Below are 13,544 nucleotides of genomic sequence, written 5' to 3' on the forward strand. Positions count from 1 at the left end.
GATGAGTAGTGTAAATCCAAGAACATCATGTCGAAACCTATTCAAAGAATTGGGCATGTTAACCACAGCTTCTCAGTATATTTATCCTTAATTAAGTATGTTGTAAATAATACATCTCTTTTTCCAACTAAGTGCTTAGTGCACAGTATCAATACTAGGAATAAGAACAATGTACATAAAGATTTTAAATCACTTACTTTCGCCCAGAAAGGAGTCCAGTATTCAGCAACGCATATTTTCAATAAGTTACCAGCAACCATTAAGAGTTTAGTTTCAGACAAGGCACAATTTAAACATAATTTAAAAGAATTTTTGGTGGCCAACTGTTTATTCCATCCATGTGTTTCTCAACAAGTGCAGTAGACCATTTTAATGAACATTTATTATACTTTAATTTTTGACAATACTTGGTTGTAACAACCAAGTAACTACCTACTGTGTGAATGAAGGATGTATGGAAAGCAGATGTAAGTCTTAAGTCTGTAAATAGTGGAAGTTTAATTTTAAATCTTGTACATAGTCTGACTGTTCTTAACTGAGGATCACTGAAATGACTAATTTACTTTAATTTTTGACAATACTTCGTTGTAATAGCCAAGAAACTAGCAAATGTCTGAATTATGGATTTAATGAAAGCAGATGTAAGTATTGAAGCTGTAAATATTAGAAGTTTAAATTTGATTAATGTACATAATTTTACTGTTTATTGACTGAGGATCATTAAAATTAATGAAACTCAAGTTTTTCTAATTACATTTTTGTAATGTGTTTATCTGACATGTTCCACACCCAGGAGGATTCCCTCTTTAATGTGTCTATCGAATGAATAATTAATCTAATCTAATCTAATGAACTGCTCTTCTAAGGCAGTGCAAAGTTTGACAGTACCGGGCAGAATTTATGGTTGCTGAAGCGACGGTTTTCACGAATCCTTTCAACAACTTTAGAGACAAGATCGTCAGTCACAATGCTCGGGCGTCCACTCTTCTCTTTATCATGAACGTTGGTTCGGTCATTTTTAAACCGAATGCACCATTTCCGGACGGAAAATTCACTGATTATGTTGTTTCTGTACACTTCGCACAGTTCACGATAAGTTTCTATAGGTTTTAGCTTTTTTGCCAACAAAAACCGTATCACAGACCACACCTCGCAACTGGCGGGATTTTCGATTGCAGCGCACATTTCAAATTCGAATATCGAAAAAACAAGACGCACAGAGACGTTCCCGCTGTCACAGATGGATGCCGACTGAACTTCCGAGCACTCACATACCAAAATATATGCGATCGGCGCGTGCCTATCGACGTCAGACGGAAACGTTCCTTACTTTCAGAATAGCCCTCATATTTTCCAGTTATATTTAAAAGAAGCCTCGATTCATTACATACGAGCAGAAGTAGAGGTTTTAGGGGTTTCTCTGGCTCATCTAGTACTGTATGTCAGGTTTTTCCACCAGAGCAACACATACCAACTGCTTCTCCGTTCCATTTTAATGCATTATGGTGCCTACATTTGACACACTCTATGATGATATTTACGATTAGTGTAGTCAATAGATTATAATCAAATGCAGCCTCATCAAGAGCCTCCCACTTTTTCACATGTAAATGTACGACCTTCTGTTTTTCGTACAGTCTTTAAATTATGCCGTCATTGTGAGTCTTTAAGCGTCTTGGAAGCTGTTAGAAATGCGTCACGTTCAGAGTATAAAATGCGACGGGCTTGTGCCTGTTCTGATGTCTCCATAGCTCTTAAGGCCGCATCACTTTCTGAATCCTAGTTTCGGCGGACACTACCCTGAGGTTTGTCGGGTTTGAGTAACTTTCGCAGCTTGATGTCTCTTGGAACTATGCTCTAAATCAGACCTATGTGTGCGAGGTTTATAGTGACAGTTTTAAATATGATTCTCTAGTTTACCTTCCGATTTTATTGATGTGTCTTCAACAAAACTCTCCAGCTGTGCCAGGTGGTGTAGGAACTCAATATCATAAACCACGCGCACAATTACATTGTATTTTCCCTGTCACTGAGTAATCTATAGACACTAAAATTTGCCGACCATCGCGCCAGCGTCGTCTGCATTCCACTCACGTATACCATACTTAAAAATGTCAATAATACTCAAAAAATACAACTTTATAAAGTAGCCTATAGTCCTCCTCAGGGATCAAGCTATCTCCATAGCAAATGCCATCGGAATCGGTTCAGCGGCACAGTCGAGATAAAGTAATAGTGTGAGTCACGGCTTAGCCATGAAAACGTAAGAGACCGAGTTATTTTCGCATTTATAATATTAATATGGATTTCCAATGACCTCATCAGTTGGTGCAGGGGTATATTTAAGGTCAAAGTGGGCATCTTGATGTGGAAGGGAAGTATTACCTCATACAGCAGTGCTGTCGAAAATTCCTGAAGCCTCGTCAGTGCCCAAAGGACTGGGTCGGTATCGACGAAGCTGCCAGTATGGCGAAATGCTGTATCGGCTGGCTGAGCCTCATGCCTTGTGTGTGGCACCAGGATCCCTTCTGGGGACCATACTGTTACATTTCGTCCATCCCGGGAATGATCTGGCCCAGCAGATTCCTACTCGAGAAACTGGCTGCAACAAAATTTCCAATTGTTTTACACTTTACATTCTCCTACTTGAGTCCTGAGTACCAAATCTTGAGTAACCAGTACCTTTTGGTGTCCTTTTCCATTTCTCTATATAGCGTCTTCACTTTCTCACTTCTATGAGGCACAGACACTGAGTTGTTGGGTCTCGATTTGTACTGCCTTGCATCAATTCTTTGAGGATGAATCGCCTCTTCGTTGGTGCAACCACTACTGATACAGATTCACAGGCTGAAGGATGGTGAGGGCGGGTTATGGCCAGCAATACGCTTGTAATATTCGATACGATATTTTTTCACTTCATAAGGCATTGGTCCACCAACAAACAGCTATCTTTTGCACCCATCATCCTAAGTAGGGAGGTGAGAGGGCTCGGATTTAGAGTGTCATTTGGTTAGTTAAGTTTTCGAGGTGCAGGATCTTAAAGGGTAAGTCCGGCAGATAGATCAATGTGTAAGCTACGTTTAGGGTTTCCTCAGCGATGATGGAAGGTCATCTGAAGGTATGTCCTGAAATGTTACACTATGCGTAATTAACAACCCTTGTCCCTGTAGTTTCAGTCGCTATGTGCCACCAGAATGAGATTGTTAACAGCAAGCGAAAATTACGCCTACCGGATCTGCCACCGAGACTAATCGATACGACCATACCTTTGAAAAAAATCCGGTTCTGTTTGTAGTTACATCTGGGACACTTGGCTGCATGCTTCTTGGAATAGAACAGGGTGAATTCGCATCACCTAGGACCTACATATGTTGGTGTTGCGGGGCAGGCAGTGACTTGACCAGTTTGGCACTGCAGTAATTCCTTGGTGCAGAGCAGGGCATGGGATATTCTGAGATCCCCCATCAACTTAAATAACTAAAATTAACTCGGCGACAGCACATTATGAAGCATCTTTAAGATTACGACCAAACGCTGAAGACTAATATACATAAAACACAGTCTCTCACTACTTCCTGTTACAAGTCTCCTTGACTACTTCATACTGTACTGCCTCATGAATTAGTAAATCACAGCACAATTAAATACTCGCCTCACATAGCACGTAGTGCCAGCACAGATCTGGTGTTCCTGCTACTGCTGCTGGGTGGCATGTCTATCCGATAAACTGCAGACATAGCGCAAGGCTGAGGTGAGGTGTGGACCAGTGGGATGGTGGACAGTAGTCTGACGTGGAACTGTAACAACAACAAACGCTTCGTGCCAGCTGCTGGGGGCCATGGTCACCAGCAGACAAGTTGTGAGTGCGCCCCCGGAGCCATGCATGGAGTGCCAACAGAGCTTGTTTGCGTATCAGCGTAGCTGGTCCAGAGGCATGCCAGTAACAGTGCGTGCAGCTGGCTGGAGAGACGCAGCAGGGAGCGCAGCGCGGGGCACTGAACCAACACAGTAGATGGGCGGCTGAGGCTGCTAGTGCCTTCCTGTCAACATGGGGGTATCTTTACAGCTGCAGCAGAAGACGGCACTTAGCTTCATGGAGCTGCGGAACACAGCGCAGCTGGGAGTGAAGATTTGGTTGCTCTTGCGTGTTTTTGGGTGCGACGTTTACTGGAGAGTGTGTTGTGCGACCAATGCAGGATTTTAGTGCATATTAATTAGTCAGGGTTGGCCTATTAAGGTCGTCTATTGATTAGGCTGGGGAACCATAATGAGGCTGCTGTTAGGTCTTGCGTATTCTGATGAAAAATATCTATTTGATTGAAGTGTGTCTTTTGAGATTTTATTGCCACTGCTGTTCAATATCATTTTATCATTGTCCTTACCCTCTGTGTATATAAATATGGTTTTACTGTGGATTTAGTCTCTCTTATACTGCTTGTATAGCGTTAAGTAACTTGTCATCTTTAGTCACACACATTTTAGGATCTGAACCTGAGGTAAGATTTTTGTTGGGTATTCTTGTATTCTCCTTTTACTGTCTGTTCTTATTTGTGTATATTAATCCATGCTCCTTCTAATAAAGGCCGAATAATTTTAGGGTGTCTGATGTATTGGGGCTCTGTTTTATTGTGTTAGGTTTTAGTGTGTTGTTATTTTGATATGTTAAGCTACATCCTCTTTCCTATAAATTTTGAATGATTCTGGTAACGTTAAGTTTTTGAAAGATATAAAATCTTGTATTAAGTGATTTTTGTTTATCTAAGTACTGAGTTCTTTGGTAGTTTCTCCTTATGTGTGTGCTCTGGGTTGTTTATACTTAGCAATAAACTGAATTACATTTGCTCCAAACGTTTCTTGCATCACACTACGCAAATGGAAGACTTAAAGTAAATATGATACTCCACTACATAACACTGATACTTTTCTTCCAAACTAAATTAAATATGCTAGTGTTCCACTGCTATTACAACATTTCTTTAACCTATTACGTAAACAAAATATTTCGTTTACACCATCTTATAGGCCTCTTTCATAAAAGCAACACTCTCTATGATTTAGTGCTTTATAAAACACATATATATAATTATACAAATATTATTTTCAGGTAATGCACTAAAATGTCCAAAAGTATACACATTATGACAGAAATAAATAATGCCTATAAGATTAAAACTATATGGAACATTGTAAAACAGGAGTCAGGACAGCCAGTCAGTGTACAACATACTGTAACAAACTACATGACAAAACTGACTGATAATTCACAAGCTGATAGTACTTTCAACTATCACCTTCTAAATGCAGCAGCCAAAACATGAGTAAATGGTTGAGGTTAAGAAGCATGGGAATATAGAAACGTGATTTCCCAATACTTTAAGCAGCTAGAAATGGCACTAACATCTCTCACTGGAATTAATTGAATTATAAAAATACTAAAAAACAAATGATCATGTTGTCTTGAAGGAATTTCAAGCTCAATTCTTAAAAGTTATTCCAGATTCATAAGAAATGCCTTTACTGACATATTCATTGTATTTTTGTCACAGGGATTCCTTTCAGATAGGTTGAAATATGCAATTGTTAAACCTCTTCATAATGAAGACAAAGGGGACTTCAGTAATAATCACCCAGTTTAATTACTACCATCTTTTTTACAAAATATCCGAAAAGTAATCATACTTAAGTGGAAACGTGGAAACAATTTCTTAGCAAATCATGGGTTGGACTGCAGAAGGGTTGGTGGGCAGAGAATGCTATTTATACATTCATCATCAAATAGCACAAACCTTAAATAATAAAATATCTCCTGCTGATATTTTTCGTGGTATTTCCAAGGATTTTGATAGTGTTGATCACCTTACTCTTTGGAAAAGCTGTAGTTCGATGGAATTGATGGATTTTTGCACACCTGGTTGGATCATAATTAACAAATAGAATGAAAATGATTGTGCTAAATAATACAAAGAATGTTGTAATGGTAGGAAATTATAGCAACTGTAGAGAAATCATAAGGGGAGACCACAGGGTTCAATTTTGAGTCCAGTCATTCCTTACATATGTGAATGACCTTCCACTTAACATCCAGCAAGCAGAATTGGTTCCTTTTTGCAGACAATGCACCCCATTAGCTATAAAGCAACAGAAGAGATGTTAAATCATAGTTGCCAAATAATTATGTAATTGTTATGAGAAAATTGACTCATCCTAAATTTTGAAAAAACAAGAACACATTCAGTTCTGTGCAACAAACAGTCATACAAACAGGGTATAATGCTTCTACTTTTCGTGTATACATATTGGTGAAAACTTGATCTGGAAGTTCTGAGTTTCCCAAACAGAATAGCTCAACAGATTTTGCTCTTTATAAAACTGCAAATCTTGGAAATAAATGGATTAACCTCCCAACGTATTTTGCTTATTTCCACTCAATGAAGTCTTATGGAAGAATTTTCTGGGGTAACTCATCAGCTTAGAAAGAAAGTATTGATTGCACAAAAACTAATAGTAAGAATACTGTGTCGCATTTATCCATAGAAGCCACATAAGTATTTCTTCCAGGTGCTGGTAATTTTAACTGCATCATCACAGTAAATATATTCACTAACGAAATTCGTCGTCAGTAAATCATCACAATTTGAGAAGAACAGTGTTGTCGATACTTACAACATAAGAGAAAATTACCTTTATTACCATTACTAAAGCTGTCAGTGTCTCAGAAAGTAGTGCAATATGCAGCAACAAAAATGTTTGATTTTTTGTCTGTCTGATGGGTAGCAAAGGGAGTTTTATATCTCATTTCAAATCCTTTCTTCTGGACAACTCTATTCTACTGACGAGTTTCTGCTTAAAAATTGGTAGTCAGTGAAAGGATAGAAAGGAAGATGTTTTCAAAAGTAGTAGCAGAAGTATAATTAAAATAATGCGTTTATTAATAGTAAAACCAACCATGTATATATATATCCTGTAAAAAAAAAGAATCTTTCAGATGATCTGTGGAACTTATAACTGACTACCTGCAGCAATGCCATTAAATGTATAACTCATCTCATATGACTAACTGTGGCCCTAGTCAGAAGGTGTATATTTTGTATATTTACCAGAAATGTTGTTTCAATTACTTGATAACGCCCTTGATACTGAGTAACACACTTTATCTTGGGTAGCTTTACCTTCCTGTTGTGGATGCCTCCCTGCTGTTCCAGGGCCTTTTGTTACTCAGCTTTTTAAGCCAGCATCAGATCATTTAGCAAATTTCTAAAAGATGACATATCTTCTCCTAGAGACAGTTTGCATAATTCGAAATGGGAGGGCATCTTTTAAACAAAACAAAAAAGAACTCATATGGAGGTAAGGCCATATTCTCTGGGATCTTTGAGTTATCAACTGTTACTGCATCAGATAGTAGAGAACCCTAGTCACTAAGGTGACTGTGCACATGATAATTCAGAATTTTCCCAGCTGTCCTTTGTATGCCCTCAGTCCTACTTGCCTGCAGATGCTGCACATTAGTCCATGACTTCTTAATATATAACAGTCAACACAACTGCTCCATTGACTTACATATAAAGTTAGTGTTTTGGTCACGTATTACAGTCTCTGGCATTCCACACTTCAATATCCACTGATTAAGCATTGCCTGGGGCACTGTTTCCGCCTGTTGATTTGATGCTGCAACATTAAACACCACAAAATGCTACAAATAGTCATTTTTTACTTAGTGCATAGCGATTCCCTGCTGGTGTTTATGGAAAGAGATCATTGATGTCCATACCAATAATCTGTAACGATCTAACCCCCATCCCTCACGTAACCTTTGTAATTTAATGCGCTGACAGCTGTGATATTTATGGCTGTGAGAACCATAGCACACTCCCCCAAGCCTCAGTTACTAATTGAGAAGAATGATATTAACTGTCGTCTGATGTAAGAGATGGAGTGACTTGTAAACACTCTTATTTATTAAAATTTCTTCAAGATGAATAATTCAGATTTCGTTGACACTGATAACAGGTCCCCTCAATAGTAAGAGACCATACAGTTATTCAGATTCTTTTCATTGCCAGTTTCGTTAATAATATTGGGATTATGATGCAGTACAAAGGATTTTGTGTACCTTCAACACACCAACAGTGTTAGCTACGCTGAGTGTTTTGGGTTGACTGTAACACTTGAAATCGAGTGTTGGAGATGTGAGCACACAGTTACAGTGGCTGCATAGTTCAGGTGTATGGCTCAGTATAGGCAATGCCTCACGTGTAATATCATGCATTCTCACTGAATCAATACACATGACAGGGTGTTTCAGAACTGGTCAATAATTCACACATGGAAAGAACAGGCCAAAACTAGATTAAAAGCTCCAATTAACAAGATTCTGCCAATCAACTGCTGTAGAAGTATCGCATTAATTCGCATTGGGAACCAACTGTAAATAGTCTGGGAGACCACGGTCTTTACGTTGGTATTTCAGACCTTGGGATCGACTATCTGTTTGTTTATGCATGCACAACTACTTCCCTTTCCCCCTGCCGTACCCACCTCAGAATCAGTTATGAGGCACCATTGAGAGAGGTTACACCAACGAAGAGTATGCAGACATGCATTTCATGTATCGCAAAGCAAATAGCAGTGCCCTTGAGGCTACACGATTGTGTGAAGAAACTTTTCCTCTATGCAGGCAGCGTGACAGGCATACGTTTACACAGTTACATCAGCGGCTTAGAGAAATCAGGAGTTTCACACCCCATGTATGAGAATGATGACCCAGATCCATAACACGTGATGATAAGGGAGGGGTGTTACACATTGTACACGAATGTCCGGGTACTTCAACAAGAAGGATTGCTAACCAAGACCGTGTTCTGACCCATAGCAAGCTTAATCGGCAAGTACTCTATCCGTATCATCTCCAGCGAGTGCAAGTCCTCAACAATGCGCACTTCCCTCCTAGAGAGAATTTCTGCCAAAGGGTGCAACAACAGTGTACCCTGAAAGCCCTGTTTGTAAGCAGTATTCCATTCACGGATGAGGCTGGATTTACCTATGATGGTATTTTTAACTACCACAGATGACACGTTTGGGCTGCTGTCAATCCTAATGCAGCATATGTATCACGACATCATCAGCGTTATTAGTTAAACGTCTGGTCAGGATTGCTCGGAGACCACATAATTGTACCGCATTTCCTACTGTAGAGACTAACTGGACAGCAGTAAATGTGGTTTCTGCTGACTGTATTTCCAGATGTGCAAGATGTCCCACTGAACCAACGTCTGAACATATGGTTCATGCATGACGGTGCTCCAACACGTTTCCATTTACGAGTGGCTCGGCTTCTAACTCTGATGTATGGTCAACACTGGATGGGTAAAGGAGGGCTTGCGCCATGGCAGCCAAGGTCTCCGGATTTAAATTTCATGGATTTCTGTGTGTGGGGTCATGTCTAAAGCCTGGTCTACGTTATCCTCTGTTGAGGATTTACGTTTGTGGATTGATACATCCTTCCAGCATTTAGAGAATTTTCCCAGGACTGCCTGAGAGGCTTCACTACTCATTTCAGAGACGAGTTCAATGTTGCATTCAGACGCAAGGACAGCATTTCGAACATGCACACTAATGTTTAGAGATGCCATCTGTTCCTAGACATTGCTGAACCGCAGCAGAAAACGTGTTATATCTCAACAATGATTGATCTGTGGACCCATGTGTACGAGTATTGGAGCTTTTTAGCTACTTTTGTCCTATACTTTCTATGTGTAAATTATTGAGCATCACTTCTGAAATACTCTGTATAAAAATGGATGTATAGTAGCACTCAGACGTAATTTGTGGAAAGCATTAGTTCAGTTACATAAAGATAAGTGTGTAACAGAACAAATTCCCAGTGGATGGTTGAAAAATATTTAATTGTAATCCACTTAGCACAAATCTGCATTAAGTTTAAACAAAATTGTCATGAGTACATCAAAACAGAAATAACAATTGTAGCTCAAAAGCAATTTGTATGTAAATATGTATGAATGAAATAAAACTATTTTGGAAGCTGAAGAACAAATCGCTATATCGTTACTTACCTATGGGCAGTGATCATAGCTGCACATTTATTTGGCATTGAATCCACAAGCTTTTGTAACAGGTCGAATGCAAGTTTTGACCTTTCGGCACTAAGGTGGCAGTAAATTGTTCCTTGTTTGAGTAGATTCTTCGACGGACATGTCGGTCCAATGGATCCCAGAGGTGTATAGTTGGATTTACACCTGGGCTCTGGCTTGGCCTCTCAAAAAAAAATGGTTCAAATGGCTCTGAGCACTATGGGACTCAACTTCTGATGTCATTAGTCCCCTCGAACTTAGAACTAGTTAAACCTAACTAACCTAAGGACATCACAAACATCCATGCCCGAGGCAGGATTCGAACCTGCGACCGTAGCGGTCGTGCCATTCCAGACTGCAGCGCCTTTAACCCCACGGCCACTTCGGCCCTCTCAAAAGTTTGATTTTTTATCTGAAAAGAATTTTTTTATGTGGTCAGAAGTGTGTTATGAATCAGTGTCCTGCTAAAATATCCTATTACTTGGCATATTCTTTTTCCCATACATAACCATATGCTTTCCTAACATGCGGCGTTATCGCTGCTTGGCCAGTCAGCAACATCACCAAGCGGCGTCGAGTGTAGACTATTATTGGCGCTTCTGCCCCACCGGCGCTGGTTGACCACCACTGAGCGCCACTGAAGCGCGGTGGTGCCTCACGTCTGAACCAGTGCTTTGCCGGCGAAAGCACCACGGAGATGCACTTCTGAGTGGCTCGCCCCCCCCCCCCCCCTTTTTTTCCTTTATTTGGATTTCATGCCTCAGCTGAGGCGGGCTGGCAGCGGCCTACATACGCTACTCTTGGGGCCAAAAGACACAACGTAAAAACACGGAAGGCATAAAAAATATGGTAAACACAAGATGAACACTGCACAAGAAAATGAGAAGTCGAGCTGGCAGTGGCCTACATACGCTGCTCTTGGGGCCAAAAGACACAACGTAAAAACACGGAAGGCATAGAAAACATAAAAAAACATGGCAAACACAAGATGAACACTGCACAAGAAAATGAGAAGTCGTTCGACGGAAGACACGGTAATGAAGGGTGCCACCAGTTGAAAACAGATGAAGACGTCCAGGTGGAGACACGAACGTGGTGGAAAACACTGACGAAGACACTGTACACAAACGGAGAGACACTAATGCACGGAAAACACTGACGACGATTGTTGGCGGAGCACTCACACTGTCGAAGGGAGGGAGGGCTGCCTTCAGGTCAAAGGGAGAGGTAGGAGGGCGGGAAGGGGGAGGGGTGGAGCCAGTGGGAAAGGAGAGCAGGGGGGAGGAGAGAGGGGGAGTTGGAAGCCTGGGGACAGAGAAGGAAGTTGGAGATATGGGAGAGAGGAGGGGGAGAAGGAATGTGAGGTGGGAGAGAGGGAGCCCTGGGGGAAAAAGAGGGGGAACAGGAGGGGAGAGTCAGAGCTGGTAGGAGGGGTAGATGTACAGGACAAGGACATCATCAGGGAGGGGGAGTTGGCTGAAGCCACCTTGGGAAAGGGTATGGAGGGTGTGAAAATGAAGAGCAGGTGGGATGCAAGAATACAGGTGTGGCAGCGGGCGGGGATGTGCTAGGATGGGAGAGAAAAGGGGATGTGGGGATCGACCTTGTGGGAGGTGTAAATGATCCATATCCATTCGAGGAAAAGGAGAAGGTGCAGGAAGGGAATCAAGTCGTATAGGATCCGCATGGGAGGTTGCAGACAGATGCGATAGGTGAAGCGGAGCACATGGCGTTCAAGGATTTGGAGGGACTTCTATGAGGTGGGAGGGGTGGAGATCCAGGCGGGATGGGCATAGCAGAGGATGGGGCAGATGGGGGATTTCGGTGTGTCTTCGTGTGAAGGCAGCCTATATATGCTTTGCTCTGTCGTGACTACATGCAAACAGTACTGACAATGTAACACCGCAACTACAAAATACTCCTGAGCCCTACAGTACAAATGTACATATGTATGCGGATATGTACCACATATCCGCCTAAACCACGAGACTTACTTCGACCAAACTTGTTCTCATATCACTTACTGTCTGGAGATCATTGCTGTAGGGTAATAACACATACGTAACAAATGGGTGGGGATGAGAGTTAAACAGAAGTATAGCACATGATGCGCCAATACCCAGATTTTATTCATCGAGTGTTTTAGGATGAAAGTACTTTGACACTTGCAACAAACTTAACATACAGTTTCAAACCTTTCACAAACTTTTTATCACTGACAGTTCCACTAAACCTTGAAAGAAAAAATGTTTATCGCTAACTACATTTTTGCTCATAACATAACATAAAGGCTTTCTTGGTCGGCGTTTTCATTAGTTAAAACTTCTTCTTCCTGACGTTTCGTTGCCAACTGCGGGCAACATCTTCCGAGGTGAGTCAACGACTGGCTGCCAGGCCGTGGATATATATAGAGCGCACAGAGGGCACCACCATTCATCACGTGGGACCGACTGTATATCTATCTATATCGTTATTCTCGATTGAAGATAATCGATTATTAAATCGTTGGTGCGAAGTGACCGCCATATCATGTCTAACTTTAGGCCTTCCTCTTTTCTATTAAAATTATTGTAGTGTTTCTGAATCTCTATAGCTTCCCTATACATACGTGCATAATAATGCATGCTCGTCTCACTAAATTTTATTTCATGATGCAGTCGGGCTTCCATCTGGGTCTGTACCGTTAAACAGACGTGCAACCATAGAGAGAACGGCCATGTTTATAGAACTAGCAGCATTGTAATTATCACTGTCGATTCTTGAGTGGAGACATCTCAATCGCCTGTTCTCAGTTTCTAGGAGTGCGAGACATTTTTTTTTTTTTTTTTTTTTTTGTAGGATGACTGCTACCATGCCAAGTAAAGAAAAATTATACTGGCTTTTAATCTTATATTGTTGTGATAAAAAGGACGTTGAGCAGAATTAATATACATGGATCGACGAAAACTCACCCACATGCAACTGCTCACTACAGTTTTTGTTTTTTTCTTTTGGGTTTGATACGATCTGCCACGATTTCCTCTTCTGTTCTAAATCTACATTTTACAGTAGCACTTACATACAACAAACTCGATTTCATCTTGGAATTATCTGTCTTCACCTACAGATTTTTCTCTCTACAGCTCCCTCTAGCGCCAAGGAAGTTATTGCCCAGTGTCTGACATAGTCATACTTCTCAAAATATTCCTTCGATTCTTTGGAGAGCCTCCTGAATACCTTTATCTGTTCTCCTAATCTTCTGCATCTTTCTCTAAAAGCACACATCAAAAACTTCGGTTCTCATATTCTGCAGCTCCCCACTGTTAATGATTCGCTGCCACACAATGCTGTGCTCCAGACGTACCGTCTCAGAAATTACTTTCCCTGTCCAGTCTCATCTCTGATATCAGTCGACTTGTCTTAGCCATGACTGCTCTCTTCGACTGTGCTAGTCTGCTTCTTACGTCCTCCTTG

At 40.9% G+C, this 13,544-nt stretch overlaps 1 protein-coding gene across 3 annotated transcripts in view; it reads right to left on the reverse strand.

Moving 5' to 3' along the window:
* The window catches only part of LOC126175360 (PE-PGRS family protein PE_PGRS5-like), a 343,734-nt gene that overhangs the window by 137,772 nt on the left and 192,418 nt on the right, over window positions 1-13,544 (reverse strand). The gene's annotated exons all lie outside the window — the stretch shown is intronic.

This window comes from Schistocerca cancellata, chromosome 3 (assembly GCF_023864275.1).
Source record: "Schistocerca cancellata isolate TAMUIC-IGC-003103 chromosome 3, iqSchCanc2.1, whole genome shotgun sequence".
In the NCBI taxonomy this organism is placed as follows: domain Eukaryota; kingdom Metazoa; phylum Arthropoda; class Insecta; order Orthoptera; family Acrididae; genus Schistocerca; species Schistocerca cancellata.